General features: G+C 36.7%; 3 long non-coding RNA genes across 6 annotated transcripts; 1 reads left to right on the plus strand and 2 right to left on the minus strand.

The window, feature by feature from the left end:
* Positions 1–6,960: 6,960 nt before the first annotated feature.
* On the minus strand, positions 6,961–10,118 carry LOC119885365. The gene is made up of 3 exons (XR_005441328.1): positions 9,936–10,118; positions 8,729–8,764; positions 6,961–7,118 (listed from the first exon to the last, which is right to left on the minus strand). It is a non-coding gene; the product is annotated as an uncharacterized LOC119885365 (long non-coding RNA).
* Positions 10,119–12,265: 2,147 nt separating this feature from the next.
* On the plus strand, positions 12,266–19,233 carry LOC119885363. 4 transcript variants are annotated; one of them, XR_005441325.1, is made up of 9 exons: positions 12,266–12,416; positions 14,921–15,150; positions 16,021–16,253; positions 17,359–17,449; positions 17,597–17,612; positions 17,713–17,804; positions 18,462–18,512; positions 18,609–18,674; positions 19,051–19,233. It is a non-coding gene; the product is annotated as an uncharacterized LOC119885363 (long non-coding RNA). The 4 variants fall into 4 exon arrangements; XR_005441324.1 differs by having other exon boundaries at positions 17,359–17,612; XR_005441323.1 differs by having other exon boundaries at positions 17,359–17,804.
* A 3,073-nt stretch (positions 19,234–22,306) lies between these two features.
* LOC119885364 lies at positions 22,307–23,744 on the minus strand. Its single transcript, XR_005441327.1, has 2 exons — positions 23,687–23,744; positions 22,307–22,676 (listed from the first exon to the last, which is right to left on the minus strand). It is a non-coding gene; the product is annotated as an uncharacterized LOC119885364 (long non-coding RNA).
* Between the last annotated feature and the right edge of the window lie 300 nt (positions 23,745–24,044).

Below are 24,044 nucleotides of genomic sequence, written 5' to 3' on the forward strand. Positions count from 1 at the left end.
CTGTATCTAATATTATCTGTTGTTAAATTGTGCACAGTGAAGACACACAAGTGTGCCATTATAGACCTGAGCATAATGTTTGTGTGTGTGTGTGTATGTGTGCTTCGTAATTAAAAAGGAAACTGCGACATCTGGTTCACATCATGCGTTTAGATCATTAAAATAGGGCCGTTTGTCTTTTTAAATAACCCATCTGTTAATAATTTGCTGTATAAATTACATTTAAAACTAAAATATTTGATAATTTTGAGTTGCTTTTAAATTGTACTAGACATTATAAATCTTAGTGGAAGAGGTTAATTTAAATTTGTGATAAACAATTTTCATTCATGTTATCCATACATGTGATGCAGAGAAGACGTATTGAGTACTATAGTATGAACAGTCTGTTGGTAATGGCATACTTATTAATTGTTAATTTAGTTTGCAATATGATATAATACCGATTTAGTATACTGTATGCTGTAGTTAGTAAAGACGTTAAACACACTCCAACATACTTATAACAGAAAATGGCTGGAAGTAAATGAAATGACTCTAATGTTGCTAAATGGTAATGAATTATACAAATATGACCAAAGTTGTGCACAGTAGGTGGAGAATTATCTTGATTGAATAAACACAAAAACAGGAAAGAAAGAAAAATGTTAAATCACCTTGAGCGTGTCCACAGCAGAGGAGTGTATTCAGCACTATAATGAAGATCGATAGTATCATCAGACATTATCAAAATGGCACAAATATCAAATAGTTAATAAATAAAGGCATTTAAAACAGCTGGAGTTTCACCAACAGCAGTTTGCAGCAAGTGGACAAACATCAGATATAATAATCTGAACCAGTTGCTGATGTACTCACAGAATAATGGCAGCATCAAAGTGTGCTCCATCCTCACATCCAGCACTGAAAGTCTGCCGCTCTGCTACTGAGGAAAAGAGAGACTGAAACTGCAGCTGGAAGACAAAAAGAGAACTGTGAAGAAAATAAGTTACATTTCATATAAATACAGTGTGAGATCAGAGGTTTTCTACAACGTCTTTATCTAAGTTTAGCCCATTTCTTCACTTGGTTTGACCACATCTTTGGATGTTTACACTTCCTGTCTAGCCTCTGCAGATAGCATGCAGAGAAGACATTGCATGATTTCTGCATATTTCAATTAAGAGAGAGAGACTTCATTTGAGTGAATAATAAGGATTTATTTACTTTTGCACAATGAAAATGAAAAATGTGAAAAAGGCAAAAAGGTCTTTGGCAACTCGACCCCATCATGATGACATGTTATCTAAAGGGGGTAAAGAAGCAGATAGGCACCAGACCTGGAACTTTTTGATGACAACAAAAAAACTTTATGGTGAACTAGCCCAAAATCTAACCAGTTCTTAACTGGTTCTTAACTGGTTACATTTTACAGTGTATTTTTCCTGCAGGTAATAATCTCAGATTAATGTGCTGACGAAACTCAAACAATACAGACATTCACTGAGATCAAAATAGAACACAATGTAACTCTAAAGAAAGTTGAAACGTGTTGCTGACAAGATTTTATCAGAAAATACACCTGTGTCATCAGTTTACATAACATAGTTATTGCATTCCAGCCTGAAGGGCACAAAAGGAGGAACGATGTCATTTTAAAGGTGTATGTTTACCTATAAATAATAAAAATAATATGATGCATTATATCAATAATATAATCAGTGGTGTCTGTGATGCATAAAAGTCTCCATGTTAGGTGAAAGATGGCTGGCTTCTGCTTTGGTCAAAAGTAAATGCACAGGAGGTGATAAACTGAATTGAGAAGGTGCTCTGTTCAGATATTAGCTCTGTTTTCTCTCTTGACTCTAACTTCAGCAAAAACCTGGGTGCCAAATGTTACTTTTTAACAAACAGACAAACAACAAGCCAAAGCACTGCTTGTAAGTTTAAAATAATTAAAACCCAACTTCCCTTTCACACTTACAGAATGTGTTGCTGGATATATCTTTAGACAGTGTCATCATCCCATTCACACCAGATCTTATCTTCCTACACACAACAACAAATTACTTCAGAAATATTGACAAGACAGCAGTGCAATCAAAGTATAATCTAGTTATATTTAAGTGACAGTGCACATCGATAGATAATAAAACAGTGGTGGGGTCTGTTTAAAAAAGTAAGGAAGACGATGGCTAAAATTCTCAAACACTGAGTTTTATTTATTGTCTGCAAAATGTATATATAATACATAATTTGACTGAAAGACTGTGACTTACACAAGACACAAAGCTAACACAAAACCCCCTGAATCTATAGAGCGATATGCTGATAACTGATTCTCTATTTATTGGCACTTAGAAGTTAGAGAAGCCACAGTCCTGTTGGTTGGCATGAGCTCAACTTAAACTGTCAGTTCCTCTTTATACAATTTCAGATCTGCTGCTGTGATAGCAAAATTTAGACAGAGTTGAGACCACAGCTAATACATTCACACGCTAAGGTTGGAAGAACGTTGAGTTTGCTTTGTGCAGTTTTTGAGGGAATCAAATTTCACCTATTTTCATCTGGTCACCCTGAATGTACTGTTGTTACATTCAGGATGAGAAAAAAGGGAGTTATCCAACCCGTCACAGCACAGATCTGTGAAAATGAAAAGTCAAATTGTTCATCATCTCATCTGTGTCATGATGTCAGAATTCCTCTGCAGTGTTGGATAGAAAATATGACTAAGGCAGCATTTAACTGACATTGTCCTACCCTAGGCTGTTTTGTAATGACAGCAGAGCAGGACACCAAACATTACAATTTCAACAAGCAGGCCGGTAAAAACTGTTACAAGAGATTAAGGCCCTGACGCTGCAGGAAGAAACATATAGAGAGCTGAATTTATGATGTCAGGTCTGAACGAACTGCAATTTCTAATTCAACATTTCCTTCATAGGTTTCTCTGAGAAATTAAGCTAGTTCCTTGGGTTTACTGTCCATATTCTCAGACAAATCACTGCAGCAGCTGCTATTAGAAATGGAAACACAATGATAACAGTGGGACCTGCCCAGGGACTACAGATGGAAATGAGCTGGTAGCTAAACCTGCTACAAAGCTGCTGCCTCTCTTTTGAGATATAAATAAATGCAATAAACAAAAACAAAATTCCCATAAAAAATAAGTAACTTGGTTACATTTTTTCCTATTTGGAGTCTCTGCTGTCCAAAACTGTTTACAACATTCAGTCCTCTCTGTCCTCTGTTTGAGTCTGAGCTCTTTTGTCAAGCCATGACATTTAGTTAGGATGGTCGATGGCCATATAATGCATCCAAGAAGGACTTGGGTTTGTGTCCCATCACAGTGTGGGGACTGGGATACTGGACTCAGAAGCAGACTCAGGTCAATTCCAGGGATAAAAAACAGTTTATTGGAAGGAGTTGGCTATTGAGACGGAGGAGGGAGCGTCGGAGCAGTGCAGAGGGCAGACCAGGGAGAGGAGGCTTACTCGTGAGTATCCAGGTAGGCAGTGACCCTGAGCACAGGGAGGACAAGGTAATCTAGATTCTCACAGAGAAAATACACCTGAAATGTCACTATAAACAATAGTTGGCCACAACCCAAATTTAGCTGACGATCTGGTGAAGAGTTCGGTGAAGATTCGGGCTGATATACTGCAGAGTCTTGATTAGTGGAATGGGGAACTCTCCAGACTCAGACCATTACAGTGTAATACCTTCCTGTAATCTATGAATGTTGCATGTGGTTCCAGTCATTGACCCCCATTTCAGAACAGTCTAACAAGGAGTCCTTAAACAGCATCATTCTCCACTCAGCTCAGTGAGACACAGTCAGAGGTGATGCGCTGCACTCTATCAGGACTCACTGTGAGAGAAGCTGATGAATGAAAATCTGAGAAAAACATGTAATGAGTCAAACCAAATACAGAGATATTTTGAGTTCTATGTTTCACTGTTGCGGTGATTGCAGTGAGCGGAGGGTCGGCAGGAGAGAAGGGTTTGCTAGATGTGTGTTATGGAGAAGATTACCAAGACTTTTTCAACTTGCTTCACATTGCGATCACTCTCAACAATCTTTACTGGCATCAGAAACTGGAGAAAACACAAGCAGTGCGTGCTGACCAAGATCAGTTCTTGGGCTCCCCGCATGATATCTCTGTAGTTGTTTTGTGAGAGGGCCACATTCAGTCCTGGGCAAAAGACACAAAAGCAATGTTCAAGCTTCCAAAATGTCTTATTTAGTATATAATGTAATGTTTTAGGATGTTTCAGTAACTTACAGTTATTGTTTCAGAAACAGGAACTTTTCAGTAACTTAGTTAAAGTTTTATTAAATTACACTGTACAAAAATAACATTCCTGTTAACTTTAGCTCAAGTTACAGTACAGTCTTTGATGCAACACTTCTTTGTAAGGCTTAATGAACAGTAGAAGCTCTAGTGTACGAGACATTCTCAAGATCCCAGTTTGTATTTTGTATCCCACTATAACTTTTGCTAGATGTCTACATATGTTATTAGTCATGATGTGAAATATACCTACAACAAAATACTTGATCATCTGTGCATTATAAAGGTGGGATACATTTTATGGCAGGTTGAAAATACAGTCTGAAATGATCTCTATCCCACTATAACTTTTGCTAGGAAAATAGAAACGTCTCCATATTCACTCCTGTTATTAGTCCTGTTTTGAAGTACAAACAAAATTAAATACTTGAGAACAGGCCATCATCTGTGCATTATGGACGGGGATACATATTTCGTCAGACTGCTTGGCCAGCCTGGTAGCACCAGTAAGCTACTGTTATTGCTTTTTTGTGTATGAAAAGTTCTTTGCAATGCATTATTAAATTGTTATGATATTAACTTAACCTTGAAGGAGGGAGACTGAGAACAATTTCCAGCAATATCCAAAGGCCATGCAATGGAAACATCGATTACAAGGACAAAATGTTGTCTACAATGTGGCATTCAGTTAAATGTACATTTCAAGTCAAGTAGATGTAACCTTGAGGCGAGCAATGTGTTTAACTGATTACAGTGATGTTGATTTTACAGTATCGATGGCGTAGATATTTGTAGGAGCAGCTTATTGAAAAGGTGACAGTCTGTCTAGATCCAGCTTCCAAACAGTAACATGGATGAGTGATCTACTCTGCTGGTCAGTTATAACATCATCAAAACTACCGCAAAATAATTGTTTGCTTTACGAGGGAAACTAAATGCTCGTTTTGTTTAGACATTCTCAATTCAGTCCAATTAACAATACGAAGTTCAATAACATGTTACGTTAATGTTAAAACCATTCTTATAATCCGTTTGCTAGCTTGCAAAATCCTTGTTGATAAAAAAAATACTAAAACGACAGATATTTAAAACAATCCATATTTTTCATTTACTTTCGTGAAGTCGAAAGTCTGCCTTCATCGTTGAATGCATGCAGGGGGAACACTTTCTATCAGGGATAACTACCTTGGCACGACACTGGACAGTGGCGATGTAACATCCCAAAGGATCCAACTACTTGAGACACATTTGTTCCGCCTTTCACATCATTGCCATTTCGTCGCAAGGAAGATATATAACGATGATTATAGTAGACTTTTTGTTCAGAGGGGGGCCACAGGGGGGTCCAAATTTTGTGTTACAGGGGCACTGGCCCCTGTTGACTCCCCCCTAAAACCGCCACAGCTAGTTTGAGAACAGCCTTATACCAGAAGAACCTCCATCCTGCAGATGGATCTTTAACACTGCAGCTCAGAGTTACTGAGGCTCCAGGACTCAGCCAGGATGGAGACACAGTGAGGACAGACTGGGGTTGATCTGTTGGAAATGATTTTCTTTGAATGATGATGCACAGTCCTGTTAATGTGTTACATGCAGTGCTTAAATTCTTCACATTTGAAACTTTTGAATTGTGAGTCTCTCTCTCTCTCTCTCCCTTCAAGTCGCTTCTTTCTGTGGATCACTACAATTGTTTCTCTGAAATTGCTCATCCCAACACCTCCAATCTCACCTCACCTGATTGGAGTCCAGGTTGGCTGACTCCTGACACCAATCAGCTTTTGGAGAAGTCATTGATCCAGGGGTGCACATTGTTTTTTCACCCTGCACTGTGAATGTTTACCCAGTGTGTTCAATAAAAACATGAAAACATGTAATTGTTTGTGTGGTATTAGCTTAAGTGGTCTGTGGTTGTCTATTGCTGTGATCAGATCACATATTATCACCAATTTATGCAGAAATCCAAGTAAATAAAGTAAATAGTAACAACATCATTGAAGCAGCAGGTTTGTCCCAAATCCACACTACATATCAATTCTCAGCAAGTTTTGAGCAGTGTGTTTACACTTGAAAAGTGGGCATATAAAGTATACTCAAAACAGTCTGCATGCATACTAAAAAAACCTTTTAGTGTGCTGTTGAAGGAAAATGCAGTGCACAAAGGAAATGGAGGAGCTGCTCTCTGCTGGAAGTCAACCAAATGGTGGATAGTGGTGAAACAGCTCCAGAATCACAGAGTTGCCTCAAAGGGCTTTGCAATCTGTACAACATACAAAAGGAATTAAACCTCAGAAACCAAACAAAAAATAAATAATGCTTGCTGTGTCATTGGCATTGTCATTTAAAAGTTACAGTTTGATCAACATCTGACAGAAGCATTGCATAATTTCCTATTTAAAAAGAAGTTAAGTGGGTTGATTTCCTGTATACTAACTTTAAACACAGTATACTATAAAGATCAGTACACAGGACATACTGTACCATTAAATTCAGCATTTAATTTAGTTGCAAAAGTGCTGCCAAAGTAATAACCTCAATAAAAGAAAGCAAACATTCTTTGAAATATTTTATACTTAGTATTTTCACATTTCTGGTTTTGTTGTTTTCCCAAGCTGTGTAGCTATGAGCCGCAAAACTGTGCTGAGAAAATCACATAAAAATGACAAAAAAGCAATTAAGGGCACAACTGTTGGCTGTTGAAAAAAGGTTTATTGCTGCATAAAATGAGACTAAGCTTTCAAAATAACATCCAGGTACAAACAAAGTACATACATTATCAATCCATGTTTAAAAGACAAAATAAAAGTTCATTTTACATGAAAAAGTAATACTCTTCTTGTTATGGACCTGGAAGAAAATCAGAGAAAGCAGAGATAAAAGGTTATTTAAGATGTAGTTGAATAATAACAAACAGTTTCAACTGTTATTGCAGGATATGGAGAGATGATTAGTTTGAAATGTTTACCAATAAAAGATTTACAGTTTTCCTCAATTGCTTAAACACATTTCTTGAAATTATGCCTATTTTTCTCGAAACTCTAAACACAAATCCACAACTTCTCACCCAATTCCCCAAACATCCTACTTTCAGGTCAAAATGAAGCTTTCCACTCAAAACCACTCAATCTTGCTGAAAAACCAAACTTTGTCGCCTCAGACATGAGACACAAGCCCTCAAAAACACACACACACACAGTCTTACACACTAGTGGGATGAATTCAAAACAATACTACAAAAACTGGTTATTAGTAATGTTGCGTGTGGTTCTCCCCCTCAAAAATCTTTTTCACATGATGAACAAAATAAATAACAAATGTATAATTTTGCACATTTCCACACATTTTTTATTCCTTAGTGTGCTGTACAGTACAACACACCACAACAAATTATTCTGTCCCAGCATCCTGTCTTTGGTCTGGGACAGACCAGAGATTCTCGTTCTCCACCTCCTCCCCCTCTCTACTCTTCCTCCCTACTCCTGCTCCGCCTCCTCCTACTGCTCATCTTCCTCCTATCCCATCTTCTCCTCCTCCACTCTTCCTCTTCCTTCACCTCTTCCTCCTATCCACACTGATCTTCCTCCTCCTCCTCATCTTCCTCCTTCTCCTCTCTGGTGTCCTCTTCTCTGAATCCATTGTTTCAAAACTGAATGAACTGACTCCGGCCCTTTTATCTCTCTATTGAAGTTTCTGATTGGTGTGTTATCAATGTTGCCTGTTTGTGTTTCCACCTGGGTAGCTGTGTTCTAATTGAGCTCAACCTGTGCTGATTGAGTGAACAATATTGAAATGAACCTTTGGGCCACCACTGCCGCCTAAATTTGTGTGTAGTTTAGAGAAATGGGTGTACTTTTTGAAAAAGCCTGGTTATAGTATTTAAGCAATGGAGCAAAATTGTAACTGAAAAATGTGCAGCATATGTTGACAATATATTAATTCCTGTGCAATTTCAAAAGAACCAGTGTGTTCATACACAAGTACTTATTTACAAAGTTAACAAAGCAAAACTCACAAGATGAAACTAACTAAAATGCACTAAACTAAGACAAAGAGATCTGTGTCCCTAATAAGGTAAGGACAGTTTGTGTGCGTGTGGGTGCGTGTGAGCACATGTGGTCAAACAAAGGACAAAAGTTGTAGTTCCTTCCTGCATAGACCTATGTGTGGTTGTTTTAATGCTGCAGTTAAGCTATTAGCCGCATTTCCACAAAAAGTGTAGTGTAGTTCACTGGATCTCCTCTTCCAGCTCTGCACTTATATCCTGCTGTGTGTGTCTGTGTGTTTGCTACGTTGCTGAAATATGGTATATGAAAGCTAACACTACAGCACTTCATAGTCATATTCTAATTTGTGTTGATACAAACTGACTAAAATAATGCACAGGTTGTCAATAAATTAAGATGATGTGATTAAGAGAGATGCAGAAAAACAGACAACAAGGGAAACTGTGCAATCACCTTCAGCATGTCCAGAGTGGAGGAGCGTATTCAGCACTAAAAGAAAAGAGAGTTCATCAGACATTATCACACTGACAGAAGCTGTCAAAATGAGAATAAACAAAGGCATTTAAAAAGTTTCACAAATGGCAACTGTGGTTGGATAATGTCTAATATCAAAAAACATTATTGTATCTCAATCAACATTTTCACAACACTTCCACTTCCACAGACACACAGTCTTCCACTTTAAAGTCAGTCACCAGCCAAGAAAAAGACAAGAACATATATAAAATCCATAAAGATAGTAGGCCAATTTACGGGTGATCAATAAAGATATATATCATCTATCAAACGGGTAGCTCAAATCAAGTAATCTGATTGGTTCATATAGTGGTATAATGAGCCTATACCACAACTATGACGTTGAATTCCTTTACACAGATCTGTATCACTTCGCGATGAAGTAACATTAGAAAGTAACACCAGGCACAGTATCAGTACCACACACCTATCAACCACAGTATCACCTGGCAACAATGTTACCAAGAATAAGCAAGCAGGGACACAGCAAAGATACACAAACCACTGCCTCCGCAGTACCACAATTCAAAAACTGTCGGCTGCAGGTCTTGAAACGAGAGAGATTATGGCTGTAGAGCTATTGGCAACTGAAACTTGGGGAGAAAGTGGAGTAATATCCTCACTGCAACACCAACATCTCCACCTCACAAAAAATGTAAGCCAAGTTCAAATTAGCAAAGTCAAACTACCGATTGATTGAGGGCTAGGCAGTGTTTTAGTGGCTGCACAACAACTTGCAAATAAATATAAATAAATAGTTCTGATAATTCTAGCCTTTGATGTGTGTTGCTTAACAACTGTCATCCACTATGTAGCCTACCGGCAGCCTGGCGGGACTACTTTTTGTATTCATAAAGAAATAAAATAAAGCAGCGCTTATTATCTCACAGTTAAGGGGCGTTGTTTGCTGGCAACCCCCTTAACTGTGATATAATAAGAGTAAACGATGGCCTGCCGTGAGCGATTGTTTAAATATAAATACAGTATTAAATCATCATTGCTGATGAAACAATAGTGTCACAACGTTCCCATGACACATTAACCCGAAACACAGAAAACCTGCAGTTTCTGGAAAAACTGTGATGGTGTGAATGCAACATGAGGTGTTTTTAGTAAGAATAGAGGAAGTCAATGATGTACTCACAGAATAACCCCAGCACACCAAACAAAGTGGTTTCCCTCTTCACATCCAATACTGACACTCTGTCGCTCTGCACCTGGCAAATATTACCACTTTAAAGCTTGAAAGCATACAGTATGAGGAAGACTAAGAGGAAGCTGTGCCAGTAAAAAAACTTCTCTATCAATATGATCTCACAGGCTGACAACAAAAAATGTTTCTAAGAATGATCCACTCCTCCTTACTTCCCTTTTTCACAAAGCTCACACAAGTACAACCACTTCCTGCTCAGGCAAGGCAATTTAACTTGAGCCTTGTACATAGTCCCTGCTAAAAATAATGAATAAAGAATAAACACTTTGCACTTATCATATCAGAGAGAAAATTATGTAGGAATGGCACAGGTACATTTTATGAATGGCAGTATCATATTTGTGGATAAACAGTAAAATGTTTCACTGTAACACGTAGGGGAGGATTTAAGCTTCTTTGTCATTCTTGGCCTGACCTTTATTGTGATGATTAATCTGAGCATACATCACATGTTCATCTAAAACAGAAGACCAATGTCAGGATTCATTTGTAAAACAGCCATGTTATAAAGCTCTGATATTAGATGATAATAGCTGTAACTAATGTTTTCATTGACTTTAATATTTAAAGTCCTTAATAAAATTTAATTTAGGAAAATATTTTTACTTTTACTGTATGTTAGAGGGAGAAAAAGTATTTAAGCCTGTGTTTCTACCTCAACTTCACAGTTCCTCTTAACACTTTGAAATAAGTGTTGTAACAGCATAAATTTAGAAACTGTAGCCTAGTCATCACACTGACATCAAAGCTAATATGTCTGAAACAGTAAGCTGTCTATTCAAACTAAAACCATTAAAACAGCCACAGAAATGTCAATTTAACATAGCCAATATGAGTAAAGTAATTAAATGAATTTCAGAAAGACCGTTTGAATTTCCTGTTTTGAATTACATGGGCATACTTTTACATGTTTCAGCAGTCCCACCCTTGATCTAGTTTAATTTTAATAACCTTTTAACCTTATAATCTTCTTGCCTTAACTTTCAGTTAGCTGCTAGTCTCTCCTCCCGTCCTCTCTTTTAAATCAGGCTTCTCTGAGCTGGACCATCAGTCGTCCTGGGTCCTCTCTCTCTCTCTCTCTCTCTCTCTCTCTCTCTCTCTCTCTCTCTCTCTCTCTCTCTCTCTCTCTGTCTCTCTCTCTCTCTCAATTCAATTCAATTCAAATTAGCTTTATTGGCATGAATGACAACAACATTGCCAAAGCATCATATATACAACATAAGAACAATCCGCCCCATACATTTCATTAAACAAGTAATTAAAGCGTATGTGTGTTTGTGTTAAAAAAAAGAAAAAAAATAGAAATATTAAAAATTAAAATTAAATAAATAAATAAAACTGTAAGTGTGTGTGTGTGTGTGTGTGTGTGTTAAAAAAATAAAATTATATTAAAAATAAAATAAACAAAACAGTAAGTGTGTGTGTGTCTTTAAAAAAATATTAAAATAAAATAAATAAACAAAACAGTAAGCGTGTGTGTGTGTGTGTTAAAAATAAAATATATTAAAAATAAAATAAATAAATAAAACAGTAAGTGTGTGTGTGTGTGTGTGTGTGTGTGTGTGTGTGTGTAAAAAAATAAAAATATATTAAAAATAAAATGAACAAAACAGTAAGCATGTGTGTGTTAAAAATAAAAATATATTAAAAATAAAATAAACAGTCTGACATTTGGGAAACAGAGTCCGTCTTGACTGTGTTTGAGCACCAAGAACCATAGATTTAAAGTCCACTTCCTCTCATCTTGCCGGATTCTTGCGCTCACAGCACGAAACATGGACCACCTGTCGAGTGCTTGATCTGGGATGTTGATGGGGGAGGTCTCTGTAACGATGGGGGAACAACAGTCTCTGAATTCCGTTATCTGGTCAGTATGAGTCCCATTTTGTCCAGACCAGATCTCTAGGAGCAGAATTAAATTCAAACTGGGCCAGCATGGCTCCTCTCCTGGCTCTCTTTCCTCTCCTCTGAACAATCACTTGAACCTGGTCCGGTTGTTTGTGCCAGGTGGATCGTGGTAGGCTGCTCTTTAATCCAAAAACCCTGTCTTAATATTTGTGATACCAGACAGTATAAATAAAATGTATTGAGCTAGTTGTGATTCAATATTCAATATATGTATTTGGCAAAAATATGCTGTGGTTACACCCAGTCTAGTTGTGTGACCTTTAAGTAAAAGGGAAGGAAGCAAAGACTCTAAACGTAGAAGAAGAAGTTTGAGAAACCTTCCAGTCCAATATTTATATGAAACTTATCTTCTGTTTTTCCACAGTTCCTGCTTTCTCTTCATATGCTGCAGTTTAAAGGTTTCTCTTTAGACAGTTAGAAGGTTTTTTCAGAAGCAGGGTCTCAGAGTGTCGGTGCTGGATCTGAGGATGGGAAACACTTTGCTCTGTGTGCTGGGGATTTTCTGTGAGTATCACTGAATTTATCTGATTAAATAACTCTTGCTATCTACAATAATTCTATAATATATATTTGATCCTTTCTGTCAGTTTGATGAAGTTTCAAACTCTATTGTAGTGCTGAATATCCTCCTCTACTGTGGACATGGTCAAGATAATTATACAAGTTTCTTTCTTTATTATTATATTAATCGAGATGTCTCTGTATCACTCTTGAACACATCTTTTTTCTGTCTAGACAGAAAAATATGTGTTCAAGAGTGTAATGTTATGTTAGAAAGGATTTTTACAGTATCTTACTGGCAACAGTGTTTCTGTAATTCAGATTTACAGTACTATAACTGTTTTTCACTTTTACAGTAACAAATATGTTAATGTAATTATGTAATTCAGAATACAGTACAGTTACTGTAAAAAAAAATCTACAGTTACACTACTGTGATCCCATTTTGTTTAGATTATTTATATATTATTTATTATTCATTTATGGATGCATTATTTTTAAACATACACAAGTACTAATGATTTAACCCAGACAGACACAGTAATTATAAAATTTAAAATTCTTTATTTAAACATTTGTCATATTTAATGCACTTTACAAGAAATGTTATTTTCAGAAATTAATTTAAAATAACATAAAAGAAATTAAATTACATGTATAAACCTTACCTCAATTATAAGTGCATTCAATGTTACTGTCAAAACACAATGCAGAAAGTACTGTGCAGAACAAAGTATCTGGACGGCATACAGAACTGTATATTTACCAACAACAGAAGACCACAAAGAAAATACTCATCTGCTGACTGGGATGCTTTTTTACAAATAATCATTAACCGCACATAACATAGGAAATAACAGTAATAATAGATACTGTGCTTTTTGGTACAAAATACTAAACATTGTCTGAATATGAGTGAAATATCCATGTCAAATGACTAACTCTTTAAGTACATATAAAAAAAATATTCTCTGGGGTGTACCATTCATGTAACTCGTGTACAAACCAAACACTTTCACTGCTGCACATTTGGATCTAAACCGACCTGCAATCTGCTACTTTTCTGGCATGAAGTCTGTTGTTCACAGCTTGTTCAGGGATGGATGGCTCCCCTGTAGGTAAAGAATTTTGGTCATAATTAAGTATTTACACTGATAGAGTTGATAAAATATATCAATATCATATCTTGCAAAATGATCACATTGGAATCAGCTTTCCTCTAAAACTCTAAAATCAATAAAAACTGAAAATTGTAGCCTTTGTGAAAGAAATATTTGCAGGGCAGGTGTCCCTAATAAATAGGCAACTGTACTGTGAATAGTACACATCCTGTTGAAAAAAGTGTCTCACCTAATCCAAGTTCTTCCACTCAAACGCTGTTAGCTGGTGGACAAAGGATGACACTCTGTTGTTGATGACTGCCATCTTCCGCTTCACTATTTCTCCTGTCCTACGACTCACTCCAGTTTTTGCGCTGCATTTGGTTCCATCAACTGGATTTATCTTATGTAAAGTTAGTATTTACTGCAAAAATCATGTCATTTTTCTGTGGGTTTTGCCTAGAAACTGTGCCACTGCAACTAATGTGAGGAAAACTACTTAACGTTAATTTTTACATCTTGAGGATAATGAGATATTTTAATTTGTTTTATATTCTATGGCGTCACACTACAATAAAACATGAACAAGAAACATATTCACTTTTATGTTAGTTGTAACATGTACTGCATATTTAGAACAGGCCTATGTTAGTTATAAGCTAACATATGAAATGTACAACAAATGAATCTAAAACTAGAAATGTGCCTAGCTATCACTTAGTTTACAATAATGCAATTAACTGAACTGACTTACAACTTACAGTTAGTCTCCTTACATTAGCTTATTATCAATGTGAGCTTGACATAATACATTTGATTTTAAAACTCAAAAAGTCTTCTGTAAAATTAAACATCAACTCTGTTCACTTTGACAAAGTTAACGTTAAGTTACCAGTTTGAGCGCACAGACAATAGCTTATCTTTTTTTTTTCAAGTAACATACTTTTGAATTCACTTTTCTGTTTTGTTTTTACCTTGGGTTTGTCGTTGGTTCGCTGTCTTCACCACAGGTTAACTTCCACTGGTGTTGTCTTAGTTGTGTGTGCCTGAGCTTCCACCCAGGCAGTGGTGAATGAAAGATGAAACTACTGATGCATCTGTGCCAAAACGGCAGTTAGGCAAAATACAGTAACATGGATGTTACTGTAATCATATACAGTGGTTTACTGTAATTTTAAAATTTGATACATCAGATTTTTTAATTACAGTAAACCGCTGTATATGGTGTCTGACGTCACCTAAAATTCCCATAATGCAATGGAAATTACAGTTATTTACTGGAAAGAGGATATACAGTATTATACTGGGTGTTATGTGGTTAATAACTGTAGAAATTACAGAAATGTCTAACAGCAATACTGCAATGTATTTCTCATTTCACTCCATGTATCTTGTGTTGGTTTCTAGATTCTCTGCCATTGAGACCTTCATATGTGACATGAGGGAAGGAAAAGACACTGACTGGTATTACAGAATGAACAAGGATGGTCAAGAATATATCTCCTACTACACAAATAAGGACTATACATTACAAGCTCTAGTTAAAGGCCACAGCGGTGAATACCAGTGCTTTGGTCATCACAAGGTCTCAACTAATTTTATAAAAGAAAGTAATAAAGTCTCTCTAACTGTATCAGGTAAGTGATCAATGTTTTACCATCATGACCAACTTCCCTAAAAGTACTTAAATAATAATAATATGCTGTTGGAGTTCTAGTGTAAATACTAGTTTAACCTTAAAGTTTGACCAGCTCCACTAAAGCTGTTTATGCAGCCACTGTGTATGAAGGAGAATCAGTGACTCTGCACTGTAGACATCGGACTCAGACAGAAGAGAAGAACGCTGTCTTCTATAAAAACGGATCACTTATTGAGAGGGACACAAACCATCAGTCATCAATAATATCACCAAACACAGTTGAAATGACCATTCAGCCATTGAGGACAAAGAATCAGAACCGATAAAACTGAAAGTTGAACGTAAGTAGTTTTCAAAATAAAGTTTCAACATTCAGGGACATTTTGCCAGAAGGAGCTGCAGACATGTAGCATTCCCAGAGAGATGATTTCTCTGCATTATCTTAGAGACACTGGACACAAAGAGAAGGCTGTGTCTAAATGGTCATTCATTCATAAAAGTTTGTTTAAACTTTAATCCATGGTTTATGTTAATGTTGCCAACAGCTTCAGTCATTAAGTGTGAAACATAAGTATAGCTGCTAATGATTTCCATCAACAATTAGCCTAGTTGTTGCACCACCAAGAATGCTGGATTTTGTATTTCTCATTTCAATTATCTTTTAAACTGGACTTATTTACAGGTACATTAAGTACTGTTTTTACATCCATCCATCCTCAACCGCCAGTCCATCGCAGGGCCACACACAAACAAACAACCACTCACACTCACATCCGCACCTAAGGACAATTTAATTCAATTTAATCTAATTCATACACAAAACAAGCAGAAATATAAGTCTTTCATATTGTTCCTATCGGTTTCACAGATGAAGAAATTATCCTGGTGAGCCCTGTCCATCCTGTGACGGAGGGAGATTCTGTTACTCTTGGCTGCAAATTGAGGGCAGAAAAAATGCTTTCCAATGTCACATTCTACAAAAATCATCAAATAATGACAGAGAGGAGCTGAATATCTCTGCAGTCTCAAAGTCAGACGAAGGTTTCTACAAGTGTGAATACTCAGGAAATGTGTCACCACAGAGTTGGATGTCAGTAAAATGTGAGTATGATTAATAAGTCCTGTGTTCATTTTTTATGTGTGCTACAGTAAATCAGCAGATTTCTGTGGTATAGCTTCCTTCCACTAAGATTCAGGACACATTTTTGAAAATCGTCCTCTCCAAGTAAAGTAAATGAATCATTTTCAGTCAAATGTGGTTTATTTGTTGCAGTAAAGAGTCTGCAGCAATAACAGCACATCAAATCCAGAGTTATTATTCAGTGACCTTACACAGCCGAATGCTTCATAAGGCTCATTGTTTTTCCTTTATTTATCCACTATCCATGAAACACGACTGCAATGTAATCCTTAGCGGCAATTGCATACCTTCAACTTACACCCACTAAAAGTCCTTGTTTTTTCCACTGACATGGTCAGATTGTTGTTGGCATCTGACAACATTTTGAAATACATCAGGCAGACATTGTTCGCCACATTTTACAGAAAACCAGGTCCTGATGATAGAAGTTAAAAATAAAAATATTCAGAAAACACAAATTAGCTATTGCCGATGTACCTGAAGTCTCTCCAAGTAAATGCAAAAGACTATTTCTTATAAATGTACACATCTACATCTTTCTCAGTATAGTCTTCCTAGAATTAATCAAAAGAAAAAAAGGGCAACCCGTTGGAGATACATAGACATGCACCAAATGTACCAAATGAAAGGTCTGCTCAAGCCGGATCGATTGATGACCCCCCCCCCCCATCACTGCGGGATGTTCCATTCTCAGTCTACAGGCCTGTAAAGCATGAGTGTGCTTTTGGTGACAGGAATGTTGATGAATACTCACTGTTTTTATCAATATTTCAATGTTATGTTATTTGGACCTTGGATGTATGGACAGAAAAAATTTATTAAAAATTTCAACCAATAAAAGCAACATTTTAACAGTAAAAAATATGGCCATTCGCCTGGTATATTTTGAATGAAAACTGTTGTATTTTAGTTTAATTTAATCAGATTTACAGTTACAATTGCATTCTAGGTGTATTAGAAGATATTCAGTTGCATTAAAAGCTTCGTTATGATGGTTTTGATGGTTTATTGCATTAAAATATAGCTTTTATTAAGTTCATTAATAGTTATTCTTTATTATTGCAGCATCCAGCTCTCCAATTCCTCTGCTGCTGATTGTTGGGCTGGTTATTTGTATCTTCCTGTTTGTTCTCCTGTCATTGCTGCTGCTGTGTTGGTACAAAAAAAGGACCTTTTCTTGTTTATTCTATATAAATACCTCTCTGCATATTAAAATCACTGAGGAATTCTGATGTCAAGATATGGATCAGTGATTCAGTTTTCAAAACAAAATCATGTAACGTAATAATTACGTCTTTCACAGATTCATGTTGTCACAGGTTGGTACAACACTCTCTTATCTCATCTTCAAGTTAACGTAACGTAACAAACATTTTAACACATTAGTACTTAAATAACATGGTTTACTATATATTTCAGGCTCATCCAGTCTCAGAGAACCAATCAAAGCTCTGCTACAGTCCAAAATGTCAACCAAGATGAGCAGCAAGTATACTCCTCTCTTCTCCATGGTCAGTCTTCTAGCTAATCTTGTATTACTTTCAAAACTATTTCTGACACTCTTATGTCTTAAATTTATATCTAGATATTATATTTAGAACTATTAGAAACAACAGCATTTGTGGAAGAAATTTATAAATAAGCTTGATGGAAAAATAAAAATAGATAGCGGCACTGAAGACACAAAAAGGCACTGGAAACAGGCAGAGTTTGGCTCCACTAAGAGTCAATTATTCTTTTGCAAGACATGACAATGAGTTTGCACCAACCAGGTCTAAAAATGCAGAACTGAAGCTGAGGTTGCTGCAGCCTGGTTTTATACCCTCTACTCGTACACTACATAACATGCATGCATAATAATTATATGAATATCTGACTACATATAACATACAAATATATGTTGTCTAATAAATAAAATATACTGATTACAAACATGTTGATGACCATCTCATCATAGAAAGGCAACTTATAGGCACATTTGTCATTATCTTAACTTTTGGCCTATGTGTACATAATATCCACGTTATATTGGAAACTGATTTATGACACTCTTTTAATGTCAGTTTTCATTTATACACATTCAGCAGGTTTAACACTGTTACGCTAAATCATCATGGACATGAGGTTACTAAATTCACCTTTGATTTTGTTTTTCTTCTGACCTGTAGGTGATGTTTGTGTCTATGAAACAATCAGTGGCTCTGGAAACACTGGAAGTGGTAAAGTATAAACTCGGATTTATGCAGAGCAGTCCAGACTGATAAGATTTAATTGAGTGATTAAAATTAAAGAAAGTAAAAACTTTCAAATTTCAGGTGAACGGACAAATGTATACACAAATGCCACATCTGAGATTCAGCTCAAAGCTCTTGTAAAGAGAAGTAAGTACACAAAATTTTAAACATATTTTGGTCACATGACCATAGGATGGCCAGTGATGTTGGGTGATAAGGTCTGGATAGCAGTCAGTGCTTTTTAAATCATCCCAAAGATACTGGATGAAACTGAGGTCAGTTCTTCCACACCAAACTAGCTTGCTTTATGCAGGAGGACATTATCATGTTGACGTAGGAAAGGGCCTTCCCCAAGCTGCTGCCATAAAGCTGGAAGTAAAAGCACATTAAAATGTCATTGTATGCTACAGCCCTAGGCCAAACGTTCACATTGGTGTCCACATAGTTTGTGTGTAGCATAAATTATGTTATAGGTTAATATTTCAAGTACATATTTATCACTTGTATTTATTTTGATTTCCAGGTTGAGAAAATGAGAAAAGCAGGGACAACAACATGAAAAACAACATATTTAAACAGTGTTGACAGTATTTATAAAACTGATGCCATCCAAACATCATCAGATCATGTGAAAGACTTTCAACTGTAATATGTATAATATAGATTTAATTTCCTGTTGATTTCTGCTGAATTTGCCTTTTTATTTTTATTTTTATTTATTTTTATTGCAATAATTTAGTTATTCTGTAGGTGAGATGGCATATAGGTCTATATGTGTCTTTTCATGTCAGCATGGCTTTCGGCAGGGTGTTTTGTTGTCTAGAGTCGTTTCAAGCTTGCAGTTAAATGTGGTAGCATTTTTGGTAATGTCATTATCATTGTTTTATTTTGAGCCTGCAGATCTGGGCTTCATCACTTTGTACGTTCACCATTCATTGTGTGTGCACTACAGTCATCTGTGCAGCTCACTTCATCTGCTGTTAACGAGACATGTCATTTATCTAGTAGTAGCAGCCTACATGTCTTGTAAAGAATTGGAAAATTGGAAAATGGAGACTTTTTGTCAAAGACGTACATTGTGGTTACTCTTTACTCTATTTTTAGAATTTGACATATTTACCATCAATAAAATATCGTTTTACATAAATTGATTGTGTAAGTGGTGAAATAATTTGAAACAGACAGTTTGTTTACAAACATCTACTGCTAGTCTTGGCAGGTGAGAGACACTTTAGATTGTAATTGTGGCCCTGCTTCCTTTATTTTGCTCTCTGTTAGTCTGCGACTTACTGAGCCCAAACACCTTTTTCCCTAAAAAGCACAGCATACATACAAACAGAAACAACATCATATGTAATATATAAAACTAATTTTATTCCATGAATAGTGTTTTGGGGACAATACACTGGTCATAAAAAATACTTTCACAACCACAGCTCCAGAAGAAGAGGGGAGAGAAAGAAAGAGAGAGAGAGCTTCCTCACTTAATGCGCCAAGTATTCTGAAATGAGAAGTGATTACACATCTTAAAGAGGTCATATTGTGCTTTTTGGCTTTTTCCCTCTCCTTTAAGTTATATATCTTTTTTGTGCATGTAACAGGTTTGCAAAGTGAAAAAGCCCAAAGTACACCCCAAAGGGAGTTCCCATCTCCCACAGAAAACTCAGCTTGTTTGTAGTCCAGCTGCTTCCCTTTCATCGCCTCATATAACGCTCGCCAAGTGGCTACTCCGACACACCCTCAAAAACACCGATGGAAAAACACTGAGCTGCAGCACAAACCTCTCCGGGCTTCAAGGTATGCTTTCTCACATTTAGTGGGCGTTTCACAGGTGTTTTGGTGTTAAAAAGGTATGAAAATTTAGTGCGCTTGCGTAAACAGCAGGGTGTTCAGGGAACCACCGTTTCCGTTGAAAAAAATGTTTTGCTACGTTTTGTCTGCGCTGAACTCAGCCCAGCTTCTCATTGTCCCGCCCTTCTCTGCTTCTGATTGGCTAGTAGCAGAGATGGGGACTCGAGTTAGAGACTCAGACTCGAGTGCGACTTAAGTCGCACACACAGTGACTTCAGACTTGACTTGAGACTCGTCCTTAAAAGACTTCAGACTCGAATCGGACTCAAGGTGCGGGACTCGTGAACAATGTTTATTTTAGGAAACGTCTGATGAGCTTGCCGCTATTCCCTCCCTCTGATAATATAACCTGCCTACATTACATGGTTGTGCTCTGTAAGTTAAAAACAGGTTACAGCTTTATTGTTGACCATGTAACTTTACAGTTTAATTTAGTTAACTTTACACTGGGTTTGAGAGTCAACAGGGTTTGTTGTCTTACAGTAGTTTATAAGCTGTAATTAATAGTAGACGCATTGTACATTAGGCTACATGGTTGTGCTCTGTAAGTTAAAAACAGGTTACAAGTTTATTGTTGATTATGCAACGTCACAGTTTTATTTAGTTAACGTTACACTGGGTTTAAGAGTCTGGGGAGTGTTTTGACGTACAGTATTTAATAAGTCGTCAATAATTGCATTGCATATTAGCCTACATGTGCTCTGTAAATGAAAACAGGTTACAGTTACAGAATTACAGCTTACAGCTATGCAGTTTTATAAGCAACCTGGATTGAACGCAGCAGGTGATACAACATTCGTTATAACCATGAGAGACTTGACTTGGACTCTAGCTCAAAGACTTGTGAGCATCTCTGGCTATTAGTCCTTAACTAGGAACTGTGCATGTGCAACTCCCAATAAAGGTAATTTAGAGACAAGATGCATCACTCCATAGCTAAAACGAAGCCTTCAACACAGGGTGAAAAGAGGAGCTGCAGCAATGTGCAGTATGAAAAAACATATGGTGGTGAAAATTAAACCATGTAAACCTGTTCTGGTACAACCCCTAAATAAGATTTTGAACCTGACAATCAGCATAATACCACCTCTTTAATAAAGACTTAGCAAAACAGCTTTCTTGACCAGAGGAGTCAGGCATCATGTTTGTTTAAGTTTGAGGTACAGTCACATATCTGAAATCATATTTCTATCTGGCCACGTACAGTATGATCTTATACCTCCCACAGACCTTCTGCTGGTTTCAGGTAGACTTTGGGGGTAATTGTGTCTAAAATTATGGAAATATGGAACAATATGGAAAATATTTTCTTTTTATGTTTGTCAGCTAAATAAAGGTTGAATTAACATATCACAGATTTTTGTTTTTATTGTCTTTTGGAAAAGATCCCAACTTTTCTGGAAAAGAAGGTTTGTATGTAACAAGTGCATCATACAATTCTGAACCTTTTCTTAGCTGCAGTAGTTCGTAGCTGTAGTTCAAATGAGACGACATCCAGGTTACAGTTCAGTTCTAAGCCACTTACTGTATCACAGAAAGATTTTAAAGGGGAGAGAACGTCAATCATATTATTAGACAGTAATGTGGGAGGGCAGGTGGAAATGTGACATGTTCCTGCTGCATCCTATTGCCTCTCTATGATTTCCACCCCATGATGTAAAACATGTTAAAATATCTTATAATTGTTTAGATTTCATTCAAAGAAATACATCTGACGGTTAAGTGACCTACAAAGTCCCTCAGCTGTACGAGCATCTCTCTGCCCCCTGGTTCAAAGTTTGTGGTCACATCTCAGCTCTGCAGTCCTTCACTACCCAGAAGCAATTTACTTTTTACTTTACTGGATCACCAAAAGTAGAGGGAAGATTATAAAACAAATTAAACTGGGTGTGTAAAGGAACTCATGCTAAAGCTATTAGGAACACTGGTGACAGGCAAATGCTGTTTATTGATGTAGAAATATGTCAACCAAACTTTTAAAGTACAAAACATACTAAATCCATCCAGGTGAAAATAAAACACATCAAACTATTTATGAAGATAAATTGGAAAATGTGTGACAGAAAATGTTGTTACAAATGTGTAAAGCTTTTTCATGAAAAACTGAAAAGATGCTGAATTAAAGCCATGCTTTAAATTTTACACCCATTTATAACCCATTTAACCATCCATAAAATAAATAAAGACAGTGACTAATCCAAATATGCACATTATATTATGCTGCATTTTTACCAATAACTGTTCCTGGTTTGACTTCAGAATAAACTGTTTCATCCGCTGCTGCAGGACTTGAGTTTCCTATAAAAGGAGAGACAATCTATTTTGATACATTTGCCAGTTACACACCAGTTTACCATGATAATGTACTGATACATGTAGGCTATGTAAACTGTTTTCTTCAGCAATGTGTACATCCATAATGTAAAATAAACATACGAAACAAAACACTAGATAACACATGTTACAGGTTTGAATAGTATGTAAACAAAAAAAACAAATTTTTATTACTTGAAATCAGTAACACCCTAGCATTGTAAAAAAATATTGAAACATATTTCTGTTGGATGGACACAGAACTCAAGGCCACTGTGTGAGAAGCCACTTTTCAGGTTTAATTTGTACAGCAGTTATAAACTGTTTATGCTGTGCGCCTGTAAAGCCCACTGAGACACTGTATGTGAGACTGGGCGATACAAATAAACTTTGCTTAAAGGATTGGTTCACACTTTTTCAAGTGTGGCTTAAAACAATAGTCACATGCCCATATGAACATTGAACATGTTTTGCTTGCTATAATCATCCCCCCCTGTTCATACTGGCCATGAAGAGATCCCTTCCTAATGAGCTTTTAATGGAAGTGATGGGGGACAATAAAACATTTTTACAAGGAAGGAGGGCGGTGGTTAATGTAGACAACAACAACAGCTGGTTTCAACAGCTGGTGAAATATTATGTCATAATTATTTAATCAAACATATCTGAAAACAACATACTTTAAACCAAAAAGCCTTAAAACTCTTATATATACAGTCTATGGGGTTACGATCTGACCATTGCTGCCTTCTATTGGAAATCTTAAAATATTACACTGTGGCAGGCAGCAATAACAACATCTAAAGCTTTGTTGTACCTGTCTGAACCTGCAGCTGATCCTATCTTCACATCTGAATAAACAGGGCTCACCTCTGGTGCATTATCAGATGGATGCATGAAAAGACATTTCCTGGACTTAATTTAGGCACTGCTGGACACAAAAAACATCTCACCTAATTGACTGTAATTCTCACAACATAAAATAAAGTACTCACCCTTCTTAGCAATGTTTTTCAGCTCAATCAAAGAATATGTGACCTCGTTGGATTCATCTGAAATATATATTGTTTAAAGTTCAGGGGTTGTCCATTATTTATTTACCTTAAAAGGGCTATATGTAAGTTTTTGATTTTAATAATCCGGAGAAACCCGGAAGGGAAGAGTAGAGGACGCAGCTGCACCAAAGACGGCAAGCTAGAGACGCGGTGGTCACCACGCACGACGTGAGGCGGAGAGTCGACGGAGACGAGAAAGGGACTGAGGTGAACGTCGGAAGCGAGTCACCACACTGCCGAGCACCCTTTGGCTAGACGCAGCGGCCCGGAGCCAAGACGAGACGCCTCGGAGTAACTG

Source organism: Micropterus salmoides, unplaced genomic scaffold, assembly GCF_014851395.1.
Source record: "Micropterus salmoides isolate LMB-PRFRI ecotype aquatic unplaced genomic scaffold, ASM1485139v1 Ms_hic_scaffold_3978, whole genome shotgun sequence".
NCBI classification, from domain to species: domain Eukaryota; kingdom Metazoa; phylum Chordata; class Actinopteri; order Centrarchiformes; family Centrarchidae; genus Micropterus; species Micropterus salmoides.